General features: G+C 36.7%; 1 long non-coding RNA gene across 1 annotated transcript; it reads left to right on the top strand.

Moving 5' to 3' along the window:
• Nucleotides 1-154: 154 nt before the first annotated feature.
• On the top strand, nt 155-13,134 carry LOC310895103. Its single transcript, XR_014580461.1, has 3 exons — nt 155-10,964; nt 11,221-11,287; nt 11,996-13,134. It is a non-coding gene; the product is annotated as an uncharacterized lncRNA (long non-coding RNA).
• The last annotated feature ends 7,790 nt before the right edge of the window (nt 13,135-20,924 follow it).

Here is a 20,924-nt window from a genome sequence, read left to right as displayed (position 1 = left end):
GGGGGGGGGGGGAAGCCCGCGGCCGGTCCCGGCTCTGCTCAGCCCCGGCAGCGAGCAGGGGCGCAAAGTGGGAAAGCAGGAATTGGAACCGGCTGTGGCTGCCTCCCAGCCACATGGGCTGCAGATAGAGCTGCTCATCGGGGAGGGGGAAGGGAAGAGAAGGCAACCAACCCCCTCCCCCCCCCCCCCCCCTTTTTTTTGGTTGTATTTAGAAACCTGACAAAAGCAATAGCTCCGGTTTACCCCAGATTAAGGACTACGTTTTGTTTTAAACAGATGGCGATCAGAGGACTAAACCACCTATAGTACATCAGAGTATGAATTTTCATTCTTCTTCTGCACTAGCCTGCCTGGTAGATTCCTGACAAAGCTGCCAGTGAAGATGCAGTTGAGCTCCAGCTCCATGAGAGGCTCTTCAGTGATTAAGATGCTCTTTAGAAATAATTCCCATTTTAAAGAATCTTCTCTCTCAACAGCATACAAATTCGGAGGGAAAGGAAGGTGTCAGAAAGCATACAGAAAACAAAATAGGTTGTGTACCCATCCATTCACTGCCTTGCCTTTTTTTCCTATTGACATTTTTTTGTTTCCTGAGATGCTGCCAAGGGTGTAAATGAGTGCGTAAGGGCAGGAGGAAATGAGTAGATATGAAAACTGTATAGGGTTCTCAAAGATGTTGAGAGAAAGAAGATAATGCCCAAAAATATCATGTTGCAAATCTAATAAATACTTTGGAAACTCTGTCATCATGTCAGCTTGTATCCAACTGCATGCGCTTTGAGTACACATCTAGACTAACGCACTGTACAAGCCATGCTCCTTCCTCTCCCCAGAAAGAAGACGTCAGATAGCTTTCATGGAAGCTGCGTTTGTAGTGGCAGGGTCAACATGAGCAAATAGCATGGTACAGTAGTTTGTGCTGAGGCCCTGTTGCCCACTTGTAGAGAGGCATTTCTTTGAGATAGCTTTGATTTAGTCCTGTCTTCTTGTTGGAGAATATGAAGCATGCTCCAGCTCTGCTTGGAGCATGAAGCAAAGCATTCTACATGGAGGTGATCAGCAGATTTGCTTCAAAAACACACTGTCAGGCAGAAGAAACCTTGAAGAGATGGAGCAAGTCAAAGGAACATCACTATCAGCATATTGATTCTTAGCTCTTAGGGTTAGTTGAGGCTGAGCCATATTGAAGGGGAATCATTTCGTAGTGGTAACTGCATTGTACTGCTGTGGGAAGTCATATTTGGGGCAGGAGAGTGGCATTTGAGATAATCTGGGTGAATTTTACAGCTGTCTTCTGAAATCAAGTGAGTAGTTCTGAACTGTAACTTGCTCCTTGGGAAAACCCAGTGTACTGGAATACAGTTGTTGCAAGGTGAGTTGGCTAAAGGGGATTTTGAATTTAAAGCTAGATTTTTTTTATTTTTTATTTTTTTTTTGTGAGAAATGACAGTTACAGTAGGAAGTCTTGATATGCTAGAAGACTAACTGAAATATTAGCTAATTATACCCAAAAATCTGCTTATAAGGAAAGGAGTCATAGTATACTGCATCAAAAAATAAAAATTTCCAAGCAAAAATGGTGGAGGTTATAGCTGTCAGTTTCCAAAACCTGCTGATTTCTGAAAATTTGTGCTGCCATCTTGTCATCAAACAAGCATGTTCTCAGGTTAACTTTATTTAGAATAGTGTAGTAAATTGTAGCCACATAGTTTTCTGAGGATGAACAAAAGTTTGCTTGTTGAGTAAAGTGGAAAGTTTGTGGTTTGACTATTTGTAAAAGCTTTATTTTGAGCAGTACTTGCTTAATTAGTAAGGCATTTTTTTCCTGAAATAAATCTAAGCAAGTTTCACATGAACTTTTTGCTGTCCTTTTTCCTTCTTTTTCTACATTACAAAAGAATCCCATCCAGCATCTGTGCATGATTCTAATGCCCATGGACTATGAATCCAGATCTTTTAGCTCATTCTCTTCCTTACTGAATGTGTGTTCACTTGCCAGGTTTTTCTTTTCAGTATCTATCACATCATGTCTAATATTCAAGACAAAGTAGAGTGTTTTCTCTACTACAAAGACTGTTTCTTTCCTCGTTCTCAAAGCCATTACAGTACAAGAGTGTACATCCTGTCCCTCAAAGTTTTGTTTAATTGTAAGTAAAGCCTAATCAAGTAATGATTTTTTCCTCCAACAAATTTGGTTCACTGTGATGTACTGTAAATAATGAAATTTGAGAACACCATTCTGTATAATGGTATGCTTATTTTTGGTTCCTTTGGGTTTCTCTTTTGAAACATGCTCAAACTTTTAAGGGCAATTTATGAACTGTCCTTCCTGTAGAAGCACTGTAGATCTTTTTCCAGTCATGCGTCATTGCAAATACTAAAGGTTTAAGTCAAATTATGTCTCCTGCAGTGATATTGCTTACAATTTAGGCATTCTGACACTTGACCAACACTATTGTTTTCACTGGGTTTGGGGAATTATAAGTGACATAAATTTAATTAAAAATAAAATAAATAAAATAAAATAAAATAAAATAAACACTAGTTTATAAAAAAATAAACACTAGAGAATTCAACATGCTCTTGATCTTTCTCTGCTAGAAGCAGAATAAACAAATACAGTGTTTTTTGCTGATTTTTTTTTTCAATTCAAGTAGGAAGTTATTCAAAATACATTAGGAACACATCTGTTCAGAAAAAAAATGCCACATTTGATTTCCTACTTTGGAATAGAACTTCCAACTGCAGTAGTTCTTATTTCCTTATGCAAGCACACAATAACATTTTTAATTCATGATTGAAAAAAAAATTATCTTTTTTACTGCAAACTGAAAAAAAAAATCTGACTCTGTAAAAATGGTTGGGAAGGTAATTAGAAAGCAGTATGTATTTGGTAAGGTTATCTTAAAGTGTACCTTCATGATTAAGATTTTAAGTAAGAGGCCTTTTAAAGGCCTAAAACAAATAGCAAAAACAGAAGTGCTGTGCTGTCTTTCCACTGTTACATATCTATTCCTTTGATGATTATGAAGGAACTGATCTTAAATCAGGTTTTGTTTCATAACTAAACAGTATCCGTATGGTTGTTATACCTAAGACCTCATTTGGACTTCTATGTCAGTTTTTGATTTTTTTGGGGAGATGTTATATGTGCACTGATTAGAGGGCTGGTGGTTAAAAGCAGTGAATACATATTTGTGGGAAGAATGCAAAATGGAGTAAAAGGAGCAGTGTCCTTAGTGTGGTGTATCCCAAGATATCCTGGGACTATGGCAATATCCCTGTGAGAAGCTTCCATTAAACAAGGAAGAATTACTATTTCTTGATTCCAGAATAGCAGAATACTCAGTGCCAAACTGGTAAGTTTAAGGACTAGTACCTTAAATTAGCTTTATGTAGTTACCTGGAATGGTAACTAGTTATGCAGAACTGGAGCTTTATCTCTCAAAAGAGGAATTTTCCATTGGTCTATATAATTCCTCTACCCACTAAACATTACAAGGTGTTCTCATCTGTATTTCTACAAAATGCTTTTTGAAGTGTTAGCTTTAACCTTTATTTCTGACTGAGCCAACTGACTTCATAGCAACTCTAAATGATTTGACTTTAGTGTCAGAATTCTCATTTAAAACAAGACAAAAAGCTTTTGTAAATTGATATATGGGATGCATGTGTTTTCTTGGTTACAATAAAAAAGCTTAATTTGCAGTTGACTTCCAGTGTCTCTGGAGGTTGTGGTATACTTCATAACTCCATGAGTCATGCTAAGTTCCTCCAAGGATGTATAAAGAAAAAACAGACTGAACACTACACCTTTGCTGTTTTCTAACTGATAAAGTCTTACCATAGGAATTTATAGTTTTTTAAGTATCTTTGCTTTTCTAGAGAGAAAAACATCATGGAGCACTGCAAAATATTAACAAAACAGTTTACACCATCAGTGCGACTTTGTTAGCTGCTCCTGCAGCTCATGAATTAAAGCATCTTTTAAGTGGTCATCATCTTTTGTGCTATTCTGTATGTTAGTGCCAGTAATGCAAATACCATAGTGTAGGAAAATACAAGAATTCTAGTGCCAAATGTGCTATTCTATTCTTTTTTCCTTTAAAATTGCACAGACAGTTCATCTGTGTTGTACAATTTATGCTGGTTGCACTTACAGTGGTAAATCACATTTTATATAAAACTTTTTTCCTGATATGGTGGTTTGTGTTCATTTATAATGAAATGTCACTTGTGACATCCAGTTCTTCAGAAATAAAACATGACTCCCAGGCCAATAGTTAATATTATGTACTTGTTCTGCTGCATGGAAAGAAAGCTACCAGATGTTTAATAGATATCTGGTCCTATTATCCACAGAGGCCTGTGGGCTACAAGGCTCTGATGACTGCAGATATCTTTAAATCTTTTCAGCTAAACATCTAAGTATTTGTGTTTTTTGACAAAATGCTAGTCTAGATGCGCTTTCAGAATTGTGTGCATGTTTTGTCAAACAACCCAAACCCGTTGAATTTCACAAAGAATAGGCTGTGTTTCTTAGACTTCCTCTGGGCAGGTAGTTCCAGTATTTTGTGTTAGTTACAGCAATTGATTACTTTATGTATATTAGTTTACTGACCAAACAGTTTCAATTTTTTTTTCTTTTTTTTTTTCCTTGGATTTCCTTGTGTAGGCAGCGTAAAACAAATTGCAGCTGAGTGCCCTGGTAGCAATGTATTCACATGTTCTGTCTGCAAGTGAAAATAAACTATCTCAATCTATACAGTTAAATGCAAATTGAGGAGTGAATGTTTGTTGCTAATATTAGTACTTCATAACAATAAATAGACAGGTAGGTATCTGAATTCTGATGTGAAGCGATCTCTGCCAGCATGGATCATTTATAAATTAGCTTTCATGAGTTATATTGGCTGACTCATACTTACAAAGGTCTAACTGATTGTTTTAGCTAATATATTTTGCATTAGCCAACACTTTCTTCCTGAAGGAGAAACTCTTTAACAGAAGTACATACTTTTCATGTTGTTCCACATCTGTGACAGGAAAAGGAGAGAACCCTACTTCTGTCAGGATAAGTATGGTGTAATTTATGTAAAACAAATGCTTATGTAGCTTTTGTAGGGCCAATTAGCTGTTGCAGTGTCTGCAATTCTTTCGCATGATTATCTGTTTATGCACTGAATCTTTGCAGTATTGTTAGGCTAGTTTTTCCATAACTGGGTAACAAATCAGGCAAATGTTCTTGCAAACATTTTCTTCTTCTCTTTCTCCATAAAAGGATATGTGTACTTAATGGCAATCTCTTTTATATTGGGTAATGCGCTCTTGCCATGTTTTAGTGTGATAGATACTCTTTTCTATTCCTATCATCCCATAATTTGGAGAGTCTGTAGGAAAAAAAAATAATAAAAAAATAACACTTGGATCAGAGCTCCTTTTGCTAATTGGTAAAACGTGTTCTGATATGTATGCAGAGAAACAGAAAACATTCACTGGTTGACGTAATTGACCTGTATGGATCAGGTTAGAAAGGTTCTCTCAGTGTCATTCAGTCCAGCTTCCCAGCTAGATCAGGTTGCTCCGAGCTCTGACAAGTCTTCAAGAAAGGAGGTATCAAAGTGTCTCTGTGCCAGCTTACTATAAAAATTTTCATCACCATGTGGTCAGTGTTTTCCATGTTACAACTTTTGTTGATTGCCCCTGTAACCTCTAAGAACAGTCTAACTTAGTCTTCTTTATACCCTTCTATTAGGTAGCTGAAGACAGCAAAGATGGGCTACAGCTAAGCAAATCCTTTTTTTTCAGCCCCTCCTCATACACTGACATGTTTCAGCGCCCTAATCATCTTCGTGGCCCTACACTGGACTTGCTTTAATATGTCAATGTCTTTCCTGTATTGGGGTAGACAAAACCCAGGGGCCAGTGAGGTGATGAAGCGACAGGAGCACCTCTCTTCTGAGGAGATGTCAAGAGAGCTGGGACCGTTTAGCCTGGAGAAGAGAATGCTCAGGGGGATCTCATCAATGTGCATAAATATCTGAAGGGTGGGTGTAAAGAAGAAGGAGCCAGACTCTTTTCTGCGGTGCCCAGTGACAGGTCAAGAGACAACAGGCACAAAATGAAATATAGGAGGTTCTGTCTGAATATCAGGAAACATTTCTTTTACTGTGAGGGTGATGGAGCACTGACACAAGCGTCCCAGAGGTTGTGGAGTCTCCCTCCTTAGAGATACTCAAAAACCATCTGGACATGGTCGTAGGCAGCCTGTTCTACATGACCTTGCAGGGGGTTGGACCAGAAGACCTCCAGAGGTCCCTTTCAATCTCGAGCATTCAAAAATTGGGTCCAGTACTTCCATATGCTCATTAATGCTTAATAAAGGGGAGTACGCACTTTCCTTGACTTGCTGCCTGCACTCTTGCTAATCCAGCCTGGTATATAGTTGGCCTTCTTTGCTGGAAGGACACACTGCCCACTCATTCATGGTGTTCATTCTGTTGTTTGTTGAGGGCTCTCGTGTCATTTTCAGCAAAGCCGCTTTTTAGCCAGCCTAGATTGTACTAACGTATGGTGGTTATACTGTCCCATGTGTGGGAGTTTACACTTGTCTCTGTTCAATTTCACAAGGTTTCAATCATCTTTTTTCTCCAGCCAGATGAAGTCCCTCTGAAAAGCAGCCTTGTCCTCCAGCATATCACATGCTTCCCCATATGTTATCATCCATGAAGTTGCAGTGTGCACTCTTTTCCATTGTGCAGGTTATTAATAAGGGTAATAAAGAGTATTAAAAGGTTTTAAAGAGTGGGTAAATATCCAGTATTGGTACTTGAGGGATGTCCATAGTCACTGTCTGCTAGTTGGACTTCATAGCACTGAATACAGCCCAGACTGTCTGAGAGTCTAATTTTTCATCTGTTGTATCATCAGTTATCTAACCTGTGTCTCACCAACTTTTCTATAGTGATATTACAGGTGACCGTGTTAAAGGTTTTACTAAAGTCAAAGTATTTTGCTCTCATTTGTCCACTGAGCCAGTCATGTTATAAATCAAAGGCATTTAGGTTGCTTAGACACAGTTTTTCCTTGATGAATACATACTAGATGTTTTCAGTAACCTTTTGATCCTTTATGTGTTCAGAAATGACATGCAGGAGGACTTATTCCATAATCCTCCTGGGACCAGAGGTGAGGCTGAGTGCCATGTAGTGGTCTGGATTCTTAACGCCCTCCTTGAAGATGGCCTTTCTCTAGTCATTGGGAACCTCTCTCAATTCCCACAGTCTTTTGAAGGCAGTAGAGAGCAGTCTTGTGATTAAATCAACCAACTCAGATGTAGCTTGTCTGGGTCCATGGTCTTGCATATGTGCCATTAGCTTTAGTGGCCCCCGATTTTATCATCCTTTGTTATGGGTAATATTTCACTTCCACAGACTCTGCTACTAAGGTGAAGGAGCTGGAAGACCTAAAGAAAACCCTTACCAATAAAATGGTAAAATAAAAAAGGAGGCACAAAGGCACTGAATACCTCAAACTTTTCCATTTCCTTTATTATTGGGTCCCCTGCCCCACTGTTAAGCAGTGGTCTCACTTTTTATTTAGGTGGGGTTTTTTGCTTGTTTTGTTTTGGTTTGTTTGTTTTTGTGCTGGTATTGAAGCCTTTCTCATTTTTGCTTTTCTTATCTGTAGCTAGTTTTGGCTCCAGCTGTTCTTTGACTTTTCATGTCTGTATCCTTGTATACTCAGGCAATGTCTCCCTTTCTCTAGGTAGTCTGATCCTGCATCCATCTTCTCTCATTCCTGCCATACTTGCTTGGCTTCCTGAATGTTAGAAATGACCATTCCTGTGCTTTGAAGAGGCTGCACTTGAAAATCTGCCAGTTTTTCTGGGTTTCTTTGTCCTTTATGCCAAACAGATCTCTGAACAAGGCAAGGTCTGCTTCCTTGAAGACCAGGATTGTAATTGTTGTAACTTGTCTTGCTCATTTGACTCAGGCTTTAAAACTCCATGTATTCTGGTTGCTGCAGCTAAGGTTCCCTTCAGCGCTGATATCCTCAACTCATTCTTGTTTGTTCATGGAAGCAGATCTAATAGAGTACTCAGTTTGTCAGTAATACGTATCAAAAAATTGTCATCAACACTTCATCAACATGTGCTCTCAATGCCTGTTTCATAACTAGTGTACATTAGTCTTAGGTAATTGCAATCTACATGCTGGACCCTGAACTGGAATGACTTAACATAGCTTTGATGTTAATGGAGCCGTAACTCATGTGTTTTCACCCAAAGATCTGTCCTCAAGTCCTAGATTTTTTTAGAGAAAAAAAAAATATCTTGAAAACAACTAAGAAATCATTTAAGCATTTAAGCACATGACTAGGTTATGATGAGAAATACTGTCTGGATCATCAGATTAAGTCATCTGCTAAGACAGTAAAGTGTCATATGAGTCCTTTCACATCTTTTCAAGAAATTGTTTGTTTGTTTTTTGTTGCTTTCTTTTTGCTCCTTTTGCTGCTACTGAGAACATTCTGACAATAGTAGGCAACCTTCCAATTTCTGACATAAATACTTCCTGTTTAGTATGCATTTCTTCTTAGGGATCTAAATTATCATTTAATATAAAAAGCTGTACTTTTCTCCTGGCATTTTAGTATTCTGATATTTAAAGAGAGCCCAGTCCAATCCCTCCTGGCTGTTTCGCTGTGATAAACAACCTGATCTAGTTTAAGCTGCCTTGGGCAGATAGATTCTTGATTCCCCTGCAGGTGCCGGTGTGTCTCGTCCCCATTTGAATTACTCTGTCTTGGATATAAATGATAGAAATCTACACGCAACTCCAGATAAAGTCTTTGTAGTGCCTGAAAAGTATTTCATGTGCTTAAAATTGTGTTTGGTTTGATATCACTTAAGGCCATTTCATTCTGCCCTCTTCACTAACTTGTCCATTCGTGGTCATATGTCAACAGTGACACCTCTAGATTTAATTGAAAACTGGCAACTTTTTTGTTAGTGCTTCTTAATACCACATTTTTGCTATATATGGCAGCATGTGGCATTATATATAATATTTTTAAGTGAAAATTAAGGCAGTAAGGCAGCATTACATAATCATTCAGTCTTAAACACTGAACATTTCTATATAAACTGACCTGTGGAATATGCATGTATTTAGGGTAGCAGACATAAACATTCTGTCTTTCTCATAACACTGAAGGCAATAAACCTTTTGAGCAAAGAAAAACGTATTTTTAATCTTGTATTGCAAATAGTTCTATGCATACACTTCATTTGTTTGTAGACTTTTTCAAAACATTTACAAATTAAAATTAGAGGACCTAGAAAAACACAATAGAAGCAAAAGCACTGCAGCCCTTGCATTTTTCTGTTTTTATAAATATTTGTTCTGATTACAGTGTACTTAATGCCACATGATGAAATGTCGTATTGGATCAAAACTGTTGCTCGTGCTGTAGCTGAGAGTCATTTAAAATGGATAATTTATTGGTAGTATTTGATTATACGTCACAGTACTGAGTTACAAATTACTACTGAATATGTTTCAGTTAGCTGAAAAAAAAGGAGTAAGTGATACCACACAGCATTGAAAACAGAAAAGATGTTTGCTATGACACATAACTTAATGTGTAGAGCTGGTGAGGAAAGATTTATAAGAATACCTAACATAAATAATAAGGTGCTCTGATATTCTCAAAGTCTAGGAACATGTAAGCTAGATGATAACAGTGTAAGGTGGAGCTAAAAGTGGCTGGAAAACGTCACCTGACGTGCACTGAAAATTACTCTCAAACTTGCCAGGCTTATCAGCTTTGGTTCTGCAAGGATTTATGCTGTGTCTGCTATGTAATATTATCTCTCATTAAAAATCTGGATGGTGGAATAGAATATCCTCATTTGAATTGCTGGTAATGCTACGTAGAGGAGGAGCTACAGATATTGGAGGATAGGGTCAGAGTTCAAAATTTACTTGACAATGAACTGGTCTATGGAAAAAAGTATTTTGTAATGCCAAAAGGAATAGTGAAGGGGAAAATGCAGACAGGGAGGGCAGCAAGGATGATTAGGGTTATAGCAGTTTTGATAGTACAGGAGGATATGTAGCCTGGGGCTCTGTAACTTAGAGATGAAACAGCTGAGGAGATCATGAATGGTACAGAGAGGAAGAATAGTAAACAATTCCTAGTCACAGTAGAGTCATGGAGCGCTGACTGCCAAAAGCTGAGAGGGCATTTGAGGGGGAAATAAATCCCCTGCTGCTACTAGCTATGACTTTTGGGTTAGCTTGTTGGTTTGCTTAAAACATGCTAATGATCATTCTTGGTAGCAAGCTATTAGGATGTATAAAACTTCGGTTTTAGGTTTTCAGTAGTAAATGTGATAGTACTAATTTTGTGATGTGCATGCCTGTTTTATTCACCACTGTAAATAAGAAGTCTTATCTTAAAAACATACTGGTGGGACAGGGTGGTATTACTTTTATTTTTGGCGTGGTTAACCGAGGAACTGAGCTCAATCATTTTTGAATTTGAGAGGCTCACCACCTGTTTTGTAGTCATTAAAATGTATGTAGTATTTAAATATTTAACACACAGCTTGTGCTAACTGAAGTTGCACTTTTAATTTAGAGGTCACTTCTTTTGAAAAGCAGACTTCACAGATGTTTCAGATTAGACAGCCATGAAATAAAGGACTCCAAAATTGTGGGAGCTTGTGGGTTGATCTGCGATAAAGACAAAGATAGAGTCTGGTTCTCTATGGTAGCATTTAAGTATTTGAACTAAAAAAAATCTTTTTCTCCTTAACCCTTCCAGTTCCTGTCTCCTGTACAGTTTGACCCTCATGTACTTCTGCTAACAACCTCCTCAAGCCTTTGCATTTCCTTGCCACTACTCCAAGATCCCTGCCAATTTGCAAAGAGTTCTACAATACTTAATATCAGAGTGTACGTTAAATATATGTACATAAATGCTGGTAAACTTTCACGGCAACCTAAATTCTGGAATTTCCTTATCTTTATCTTTTTGAATCGTGGTATATTTTAAAGTCATTCTTACATAATTTTAACATTAAGTTCTTAACATTTAAATATTCTAATACTACTGTGAACTGCAATGGCACTGCTTTTTTCTTATATATTATATAAAGAAAATATCTAAATATTAAATGTTTTTCTTTTCCATATCCTCATGCTTTCCCAGGTATCACCTGATGCTCCTGTTTGAAAGTTACACTCTTCTCTGAGTTCTGAAGTTACTTGGACAGTAGGTACTGATTTGTATTCTAAACCAGATGTTTTCTCTCTTTAAGAAGTTTTATATAATTCTCACGTAGCACATGGTTTTTAGAATATAAATTTCTGTAGCCGTATATATAGTTTTTATTTCTGTAGACTTCTGTAATGCAATTAAAAAAACATAGAGTCTTGAGAAGTCTTACGCACCAAGTCTGTTCAATTAGTCATTGTAAAACTATGTGTCAAGAAAAAACTAATTCAGATCAATGCTGGATATGTAGATATCTGCATCAGCACTGTTCTGTTGGGGTTGTTTTAACTCATTTTTATTTTTTTGTTCCCTTCCCAGCTCTGCTTTTTATCATGATGGATAGTATTTGTGCACAAAATCAGGAAAATGAGCATGTACCAAAATTAACATTCTGAAAGTAATAAAACTTAATGGAAGCCACATCTGTGATGGACTGCTTCTTAACAGCAATCTGTAGGATCAGTGCAAATATATCATGTTACAGATATCTTTGTTCTTAATCAACATAGGTTTCAGAGGCAGAGGAAGGGAGTAGGGACAAAAGGGAGAACTACAGACATAGGAAAAGAATCTTTTTGATTTATATATTTTCTGATATTTTCAGTTTACTTACATTCATTCTGATCTTACATTTTTAGACCATAGTTTATTACTTTTATTGGCTTATTTGATGGTCCTTATTGTTTTATCAATTAATTTTATATTACAGGACATACTGTTGATTGTAGAGTACATTGAGGAGAGGGTGAGTTGGAGGTAACTGCTCAGTTTTCATTACTATATCCACAGAATCTAAACTCTGTTTTCTTGATTTTATTACTAAATATGAAATGAAACGTGTGAATAATGCCAATAAGACACTTGCTTAATACAGTCCAGTGCTATCCAGCCTCAAAATATGGAGACGGATACACATAAACATACACATTTTTTGTAATGGAAAGTTTTTAATTTATTTGCAATAGTACAGAATGTTTGACTTATATTGATTTCTCTACCTCAGTGACTCCTCTGTTGAGCTGAATATAAATTATAGTTTGGGCCAGATCTTCAGTTGGCATAATTTATTATAGCATTACTAGTTTTCTTTACACCCGTTAAAGTACTGGCCCATCAACAAGATACATTTTTACTCCTGTAAACATTTTAAAATCTTCTATACCACAAAGAGTTATGTATGTGGCCAAATTGCCATAAAAAAAGTAAAATATGTCCAAGTAAATAAGGCTTTTTCTTTTTTCAGTGATTACAGTAACTTGTTCAAAAGTTGAAACATGATAGGAAAGATGGAGAAAAGATAGTTACAACTTCAGTTATAACATTTATTTTGTTCATACTGAAAGACAAATGATGATATGAAGCAGGTCATTCATTAAGATTTACTAGGGACTTCACCATGTATAGTAACCATGATACAAAGTCTTTAACATACAGCATGAATTAGTGATATCATATATCATATATACAACATATATAGTAATAGATTTAAGCACATTTTTAAAGTTTCTAATGGAAGATAAGCAGCATCTAAACTTTGTGAGATAAAAAATCTCTTCTGATTACTCCCTTAACTTCAAAACTGAAAGGAGAGAAGTTCCTCCCCTCTCTTTCACTGATATCTGCACTAAGAACAGATTTATTCTTAGTTGTTCTCTCCAGCTTTCCTCTTGGAGACAGCTTTCCTTGAAATAACCAAAAACTTTACTTGAAATTATGAAATTATGAAAACCATGGGATTGTTATTTTCATATTTGACCTATCACATGAAATATAATTTGTGTGTTAAAGAACTGTTACATATTTGAAAGGTGATCCTTCTCTTTTCCTACTAGTAACAAACAGTGCAATTTTATATTATGCCTTAATTATGAATACAATAGATTTAGAAATTTGCAAGTTAAAAGTAGCAAACTCAAATATCAGTTCCAAAAATAAAAAATATCTTAATAGAGCAGGAACTAAATATCTGAAACAGGAGTAGTGGAAGAATTCCCATTATCTGCCACAGCATAAGGGCTGTAACTTTTTTTTTTGTCTTTTCATGTGAGCAGCTTTCAAACTTCCCTGTCTCAAGGAAAATTCTTTTTTTTTTTTTTTCCCATTTCAGGAAAAAAATTTCAAGTGAAATAATAATAAACACATAATAATAATAATAATAATAATAATAAACAGCATAATAAACACAAAATGGGATGCTTGGAAAGAAGCTTGGAGTATAGCTGGAACTTTCTTCCTTCTGTTTTAGGAATGTCAAGGAGGAAATGCCACTGACAGTGGGGTCAGATCACACTCTCGCTTAATAAAACTAAGAGAGATTCTCTGTCTTGCTCCTATTTTAAAGGCATGCATCTGGCAGAAAAACAAAAACAAAACCAAAAAAAAACATGGTAGGTAGATTAGAAAATAATATATATATTAAGGCCAGTAGACTTAATTTAACAAGGACTTCTGTCAATTCATAAACATAGAGGTAATGACCGAGTTTCTGAAAGAAAAAAAAAAATCAAGGAATAAGATTTCCCCCTGTACTTAGCTCTGGTGAGTCCGCACCTCAAATATTGTGTTCATTTTTGGGCCACTCACTACAGGAAGGACACTGAGGTTCCGGAGCATGTCTAAAAAAGGGCAACAAAGCTTATGAAGGGTCTAGAAAACAAGTCTTATGAGGAGTGTCTGAGAGCACTGGGGTTATTTAGCGTAGAGAAAAGGAGGCTTAGGGGATACCTATTCACTCTACAGCTACCTCAAAGGAGGTTGTAGCAGAGTCTGTCTCTTTTCCCAAGCAAATGTGATAGGACAAGAAGAATTAGCCTCAAGCTGTGGCAGGGGAGATTTAGGTTGGATAATAGGAAAAATTTAATCACTGAAAGGGTCGTAAAGCATTGGAACAGGCTGCCCAGGGAACTGATAGAGTCACCATCACTGGAGGTATTCAAAAGATGTGTAGACGGGTTGTTTAGGGACATCGTTTAGTGCTAGACTTACTTGCAAGTGCTAGGGTAATGGTTGGGCTTGATGATCTTAGAGGTCTTTTCCAATCTAAATGCTTCTATGATTCTAACTAAGATTGTAATTGTGTACAAACAAATTTAGGTTGGCCTTAAAAGCCCTTGTGTAACAGTGAAGCCAATGTATAAACATGGATATATTAGAACGAGTCCAGAGGAGGGCTGCAAAGACAATCAAGGGGCAGAAGCATCTCTCCTACAAAAACAGGCTGAGGGAGTTGGGGTTGTTCAGCCTGTAGAAAAAAAGGCTCCGGGGAGACCTTATAGCAGCCTTCCCTTACCTAAAGGGAGCCTACAGGAAAGCTGGGGAGGGACTCTTTGCCAGAGGGTGTAGTGATAATGTCTTTAAACTAAAGGAGGTTAGGTTTAGATTAGGTGTTCTGAAGAAATTATTTACTATGAGGGCAGTGAGGCACTGGAACATGTTGCCCAGAGAAACTGTGGATGTCCCATCCCTGGAAGTGTTCAAGGCCAGGCTGGATGGGGCTTTGGGCAGCCTGGTCTGGTGGGAGGTGTCCCTGCCCATGGTAGGGGGGTTGGAATTAGATGGTCTTTAAGGTCCCTTCCAACCCAAACTATTCTATGATTTTATGATTCTATAAGGATAGAATAGTTTCTGAAAAGAAGCCAAGGCTATATTTAAAGTGTTTTAGAAGAGGGCTGTTGTGCTCTCAAACTTGACTGACAGTTGGAGACAGAAGAGAATCTTTTGTGTCAAGATATTGAGGTAAAAAGTACAAAAAAAAAAAATTGCAGAGGAAGATGTAGAATAATCTATCCCACTATATCCATTAATATCTCCTCTTACTTGCTGGTGTCTACAAGCTTTTTTCCTTTTTTCTTTTTCCTTTTTCCTTTTTCCTTTTTCATTTTTCATTTTTCCTTTTTCTATTTCCTTTTTCCTCTTTTTCTTCTTTTTTCTCCTATTTCTTCTTTCTCCCTTCTTCCTTTTCTTATACTTTTTCTTCTTTCTTTCTCAGAATATGATTTAGAGTTATCCATAAAAATGTCATATATTCTTACTTTTGACACCCATCCTAATTCTTTAGTTTGACTTAGATATAAATTCCTAGTTTCTGGAAATTAAACTTGGTTCTATGGTAAAGAAAGATTAATACGCTCTTTATTTACAGCTACTTTCAGTTCACTATAAAACTGCTCTAGTGCAGCCTAATCAGCTATTTCTGTTGGCACACAACAGAGCTGGAGTTTTGCCTAGAGTAGCACAATCTTTTTATTCGCTGGAGAAACAGCTAGTTACCACCTCAGCGATATGATACTGTGCCTACTGCTATGCAGGGACATAGTTGCTCACTGTTTGTGTTAGTGCCCACACCTCTAAAGCTCTGTGATGTTCACACTTTACCATTTCATTTCTTTCACTAGCACTGCTCTGTATTTCTGTTTCTTATGTGTTTCTGTTGGTTTCTTTCTGCTTCTTGCTCTCAGCTGGTGCCTGACTTGACTACTTGCTTGCAGTTGTCATGCCAACTCCCAAGCCTGGAAACTGAAGTAGAAAGAGGTTTCACTTTTTTTTTTTTTTTTTTGGTCAAGTACTCACTTCACAGTTACCAGACTGCATGAACTGAATGCATAAGTACTGGCAAACAGCTCTGTGACTTTGGTCTGACACTTAAACTTCTAAATATCCGTTTCTGCTTCAGGAGGATGTTTTTTCTACCTTCCTTAATCTTTGCTGCTTGTCCACATGCTAAAAAACAGGAAAATGAGAAAGAGATCAGTCAAGTGGGGAAAGCATTTTATAGACTAGTCATTGCATTTTTTCTTATTTAAAGAGAACTGCAGACATATTTCAAATGCGTATTCAAATGCATATTATCATATTTCAAATACGTATAAGTAATTTTTGAAAAATCCATGAGACTGCTCAATCTTTCTGAAACTTAAGTATTACAGAATTTGATTCACTTTTCATGCTGAGTCATTCAAGATTTATATGCATCAGCTTTCCAAATAACCAAGTGAAAAATATAAGAGAAGTACAGGAAATTAAAAATGCAAACTCTTAACTCCTTATACCAAGGTCATATGTAATCCTTACACCTTATTATTAATGCATGTAACAAAGATATAGTTCTGTGAAATAACTGCTGTCTAGAAAAAACAGTAGTTTTAATAGCTTTGCTGTAATTGACAGCTACATTCACAGGTGAATTTCATGCTGGAAAACATAACATGTTTAAAAGGAATTGGTTTCCAGAGGAAGAAACATGGAAAGTTCACCTCAGACAATATTGCTCTTTGGAGAGTCCTGTAGGTAAATTTGTTTTAGGGTTCACAGGAACCACCTGTATGGCTTGTGCAGTATTACATCTCGTGTGTCTTGCATTTCTCAAGTTCAAAAATTTGTGATTTGTCATTGAAGATATTTAATGTATAAATACTTACTGTAACTCATTACAGTTCTTATTTGAAATTGAGCTTTCCTGGCTGCAAACGTTTGTGAGAACATGCATTTACTTTGCATGAAGGACTTCAGAGAACAACATAAACTGGCTCGGCCTTTTCACAGGTGGTTAATAGTAATTTCCTTTTCTTCTACTGTATCAGACAAGTATGTTTGTTTTAACTGAGCCCAGTCTGAAGTGGAAGGTTTTTTATATCTCATTGAAAAAGGCAAGAAACCTCAAATACCTAAAGAAGCTTTAATCTAGCAGGCAGCTGTTGTGGATCAGTGTTCTAGAGCTATATTACACATTATCCTACACTTGGGCCACCTTACAATAATCTCAGATAGTTTCCGTCCAAATCCTGGAGACTATGTTGTTTACCTAAAGCATTGACATTTTATTCCCTCAAAAAGAACAGTCTACAACTTGCTTTGGCTCTTTACAAGAACAGAGGAATAGAGGTGGTTGCATTGGTCACCAACTCTAGACCTTAGTGATTGTAGAGAACTGTGGAATGGACATTTAATTTAACGACCTACAGACCATCTCATACCACCAAGCACCCTACAAAAGTCTGTAGGCCAAGTTATAAACTACTGTAAGAAGAAAGATAAAGCATTTAAAATGTCTGGGGAGCCTGGGGTAACACAGCCTTTGCTTAATAACTTCTGCATGATCTTTAGAAGTAGAGATCACACACTACAGTGGAAGGCAAAAAATCACAAATGGACCTTGTTTTTCTCATCCTAATTCAGGTGACTTGTTTAAGTGAGCAGGTAAGCAAGGTGAAACAGGGTGAGCCTGAGTTTAAATACTTTGAGGAGCACCAGTAGAACCCAACTTGTTTATTTCTTCATGTAATTTCCATCCTAATACTTGATGATGAGATGTAGAGGATATAAAAACACATATAAAAACAGATGACCAAGCTGCACAATGACCAAGAAAGACTGTTTACATACTACATCTGTTAAGGGGAAATAAACTCTTGGTCTTCTATGATAGGAATGTAGCTTGAAAAGCAACACTACTTTCACTTCATTGGTACTTCCTTGATACTGTATTTTATGCAGCTTCTCCTAACTAGATTTATTGTGAGAAGATCCTGGAATGGGAGGAGGCAGGGCCAATTAGAAGAGCTAATCAGCTGGAATGCTGAGAACCATTGCTCTGAAGGCCTCCCATCTGTGCGGCTCCATCAAATGCACTTTGCTAAGGGAAGGACAGCTTGTTTGTTTTGGCCATGGTTCCTGTGAGCAGAGATAGCGAAAAACGAGGGAATCCAACTGGATAAAGAACATCTGCAAATGATGTTCTGTTAATGCGTATTATATCCAAAGAAGCCTCAATGCTTGGTCTCAGCTCCAGTCTTGGCCACACATGTTGATTCATCAGGTTCATTCAGAATCAACTTTGGTTCTCTGTAAACAAAGAGGGTGCAGAGTCTGTTTCATGCTATTCTACAATAACACCTTCAACTACTAAGTGGGAAAAAAAAGAGTTGGGTACATAGAAATTTAATATTGAACTAACTTTAAAAAACGTAAATATGGATTTAGAAGCTCAGTCAAGTCTCTTGTTTGATACTTGCCTATATTTCCCTGTGTTTTGTTTGTTTGTTTGTTTGTTTGCTTTTTCCAAAACTGCTGTCTGAATTCTGTTTGGACAATTTCATGTTCTGCACAGATATTTTGCATGGACTCACTGGAATTCATAGATGATGTCCAAGGAGGTAATGTTCCAATATGTTTTATGAATATTCTGTCAAAAGGATTCAACCCTTGATTTAGATTATCTTTTTTTCAGGCTTTTTTTGCCAAAGAGAAAAAAAGATTAATCCCAGAGTGATCTACGATATTTTATTTTTTATGTCATAGTATCCAACATGGTAAGTAATGTGCTTATGACCAGTGTTTCACTGTCTAGCAACTGCAAACATTTGTATCTATAGTGTCCCCTTACAGTAATTTGGATTATTTGGTAAATTATGCTAATATTAAGATAATAATTTTATTTATTTTACTACATTTTAATTCGTTCTTAAAGCTACTTAACATTTACAGAGTTGTTTTGAACCTATTTTTACAAATCAAAGAGTTTTAATGAGAATTATTACTTATATAATAAACCATCATAAAATAACCAAGTGAGCTTTCTTAATTGATTTTCTGAACTAACCACTGTTGAGTCAATGCAAATATTTTTTCTCTCTTTTACAGTTGCTAATACATTCTGTGTAATGGATCTTTGTGACTTGGCTTACAGTGTTTCTTTTTTTTTTTGGTCTCGTGATGTTCTTTGATCTTCTACTTTTATTGAACTAATTGTGTTAAATTGATAGTGAAAAAAACATATGTTCTTTCTTGGCACTCAGCTGCTGTTCAGTAGACCATGGTGCCATGTTTCTATATTATGAAGAACATAAAAGAACGCAGTAAGATTTCCAATAACTTTTCATTTTTATGTGTAATTCCTCTTCTCTCCTCCACTTTTTCAATATTAACATCATGTTCAAATAATAAAAGATTTTATTTTTCTTCATAACTATAGTATACCAAACTGACTTGTCAGCAGTTTGGATACTTTCGGGAAAAAAATAACAGATTAAAATTGGAGAGCTTTAGCTCTTCATGCATATATCACTAGTCTATGAAAATTTAATTTTGTAACAACACAATTCTAAATCAGTTTATCAAAATTGTCAAATCTCCTTAAGGAATAGCTGAAGAGGGACCAACCCCACTGGTTCTCTGTCAGCTGAGAGCTCCAGTTACCCTAGCAAACATTTTAGCTGAGTATACTAGGCTACTTTGCACTTGAGAAATGCAAAGAATCTGGAAAGAATGGACCTCATTCCACAATGAGAGATTAATAAAATAGTTTCTGGTGAGATATGCTGCCTCTCTCCTTATCACACAAATTATTTCAGCCTATCTTGGGGAGTTTGTGAGTTCACTCGGGGAGTTTGCCAATCTCTAACTCAAGATACATTAACAGTAGCATGAAAATTTTCTATTATCTGGACAGAGTAAGAGAAAAAAAATTAAAAGCATTTATATTAAGTTCATGAATCATAGCAAGTCATTTTATTGCATGCTTTAGCTTATATACTCAGACTAATAACTGAAATTCTCACTCTAGAACTAACTACATTGCATTCAAAATTATCCCTACTTGATAACATGCAGATCCAGGAATTAGGGCTCCTGTGCATGTATGTAATGTTAAGTAGTTTTAATAATCTATTTTATATCTCTTCAGAGGTACACTTTTTTTTTTTTTTTTTTTCAAATTTAAGCACATTCATTATAAGTATAGGCAGCTTCAGAAAGTGAAATACAGACTTTTTTCTCCCCAGCATTTTATCAAAATATAATTTTCATCAAAGAATAAAGAAAGGGCACTTCCATCCACTTAATTACTGTCATTCTCGATGTAAAAGGTATTTCCACATGCGAGTGTTCTCTCTGAAGTTCAACCATAATTTCCTTGGAAGGGCAGCGTGTTAGTACTGCTAATATTATCTTCTTCCAGGCCAGAGCTGTCCATCACATACAGTGCTCTATCAGGTAGGTCAGGGTAATGTACGTCCATTTTAAACAAGTACCTTCAAGATGGTGGGACATGGATTAACAATAATTATTTAGCATCAAAAGGTACCTTTTCAAGTTCAATTACTGGTTCTGAGGATATACATTTTGGACAGTTTGATGATTTGGTTCTAAGTAGTGACTCATAGTAATTTGTAAACACACCCAGTTTTATTATAGTTGTGCTATAGGTATCATTTCCATTTCATCCGGGTAGACAGTTTGAACGGTAAAATATTTTTAAGGGTTATAATTCAAGTTTACATGTGGTTGAGTCCACATTACTGCAGGATTTAGAAGGGAATATTGGGGTATTCTGAACATGTATTAAACTGTTTCAAAATGGAGCTTGTACACCCTGCTTAGCTTTTGGTGTGGCAGGACTTGCTGGTGGAGGGTAGGGTGCTGACTTTCAGAAAGGCCATGTGAGTGGCAAGGTGAAGGGTTGGGTGATATGAATCAGTGAGTCAGTGTTACTGCCCAGATCTAGGTGTTACCAACCTGAGTTTAATTTTGTCACCAGCAGAAGACACTGAGGTGTGCTTGATTCAGAGTTTGACAGGTGTTGCTAATCTAGGTGTAGCTTTCATTTCAGGATTAGTGCTAATGTTAGGCTGACGTGGGCTGGG

The sequence above is a fragment of the Anser anser genome, assembly GCF_964211835.1.
Source record: "Anser anser genome assembly, chromosome: 2".
NCBI classification, from domain to species: domain Eukaryota; kingdom Metazoa; phylum Chordata; class Aves; order Anseriformes; family Anatidae; genus Anser; species Anser anser.
This window is presented reverse-complemented; position numbering and strand designations above follow the sequence as displayed.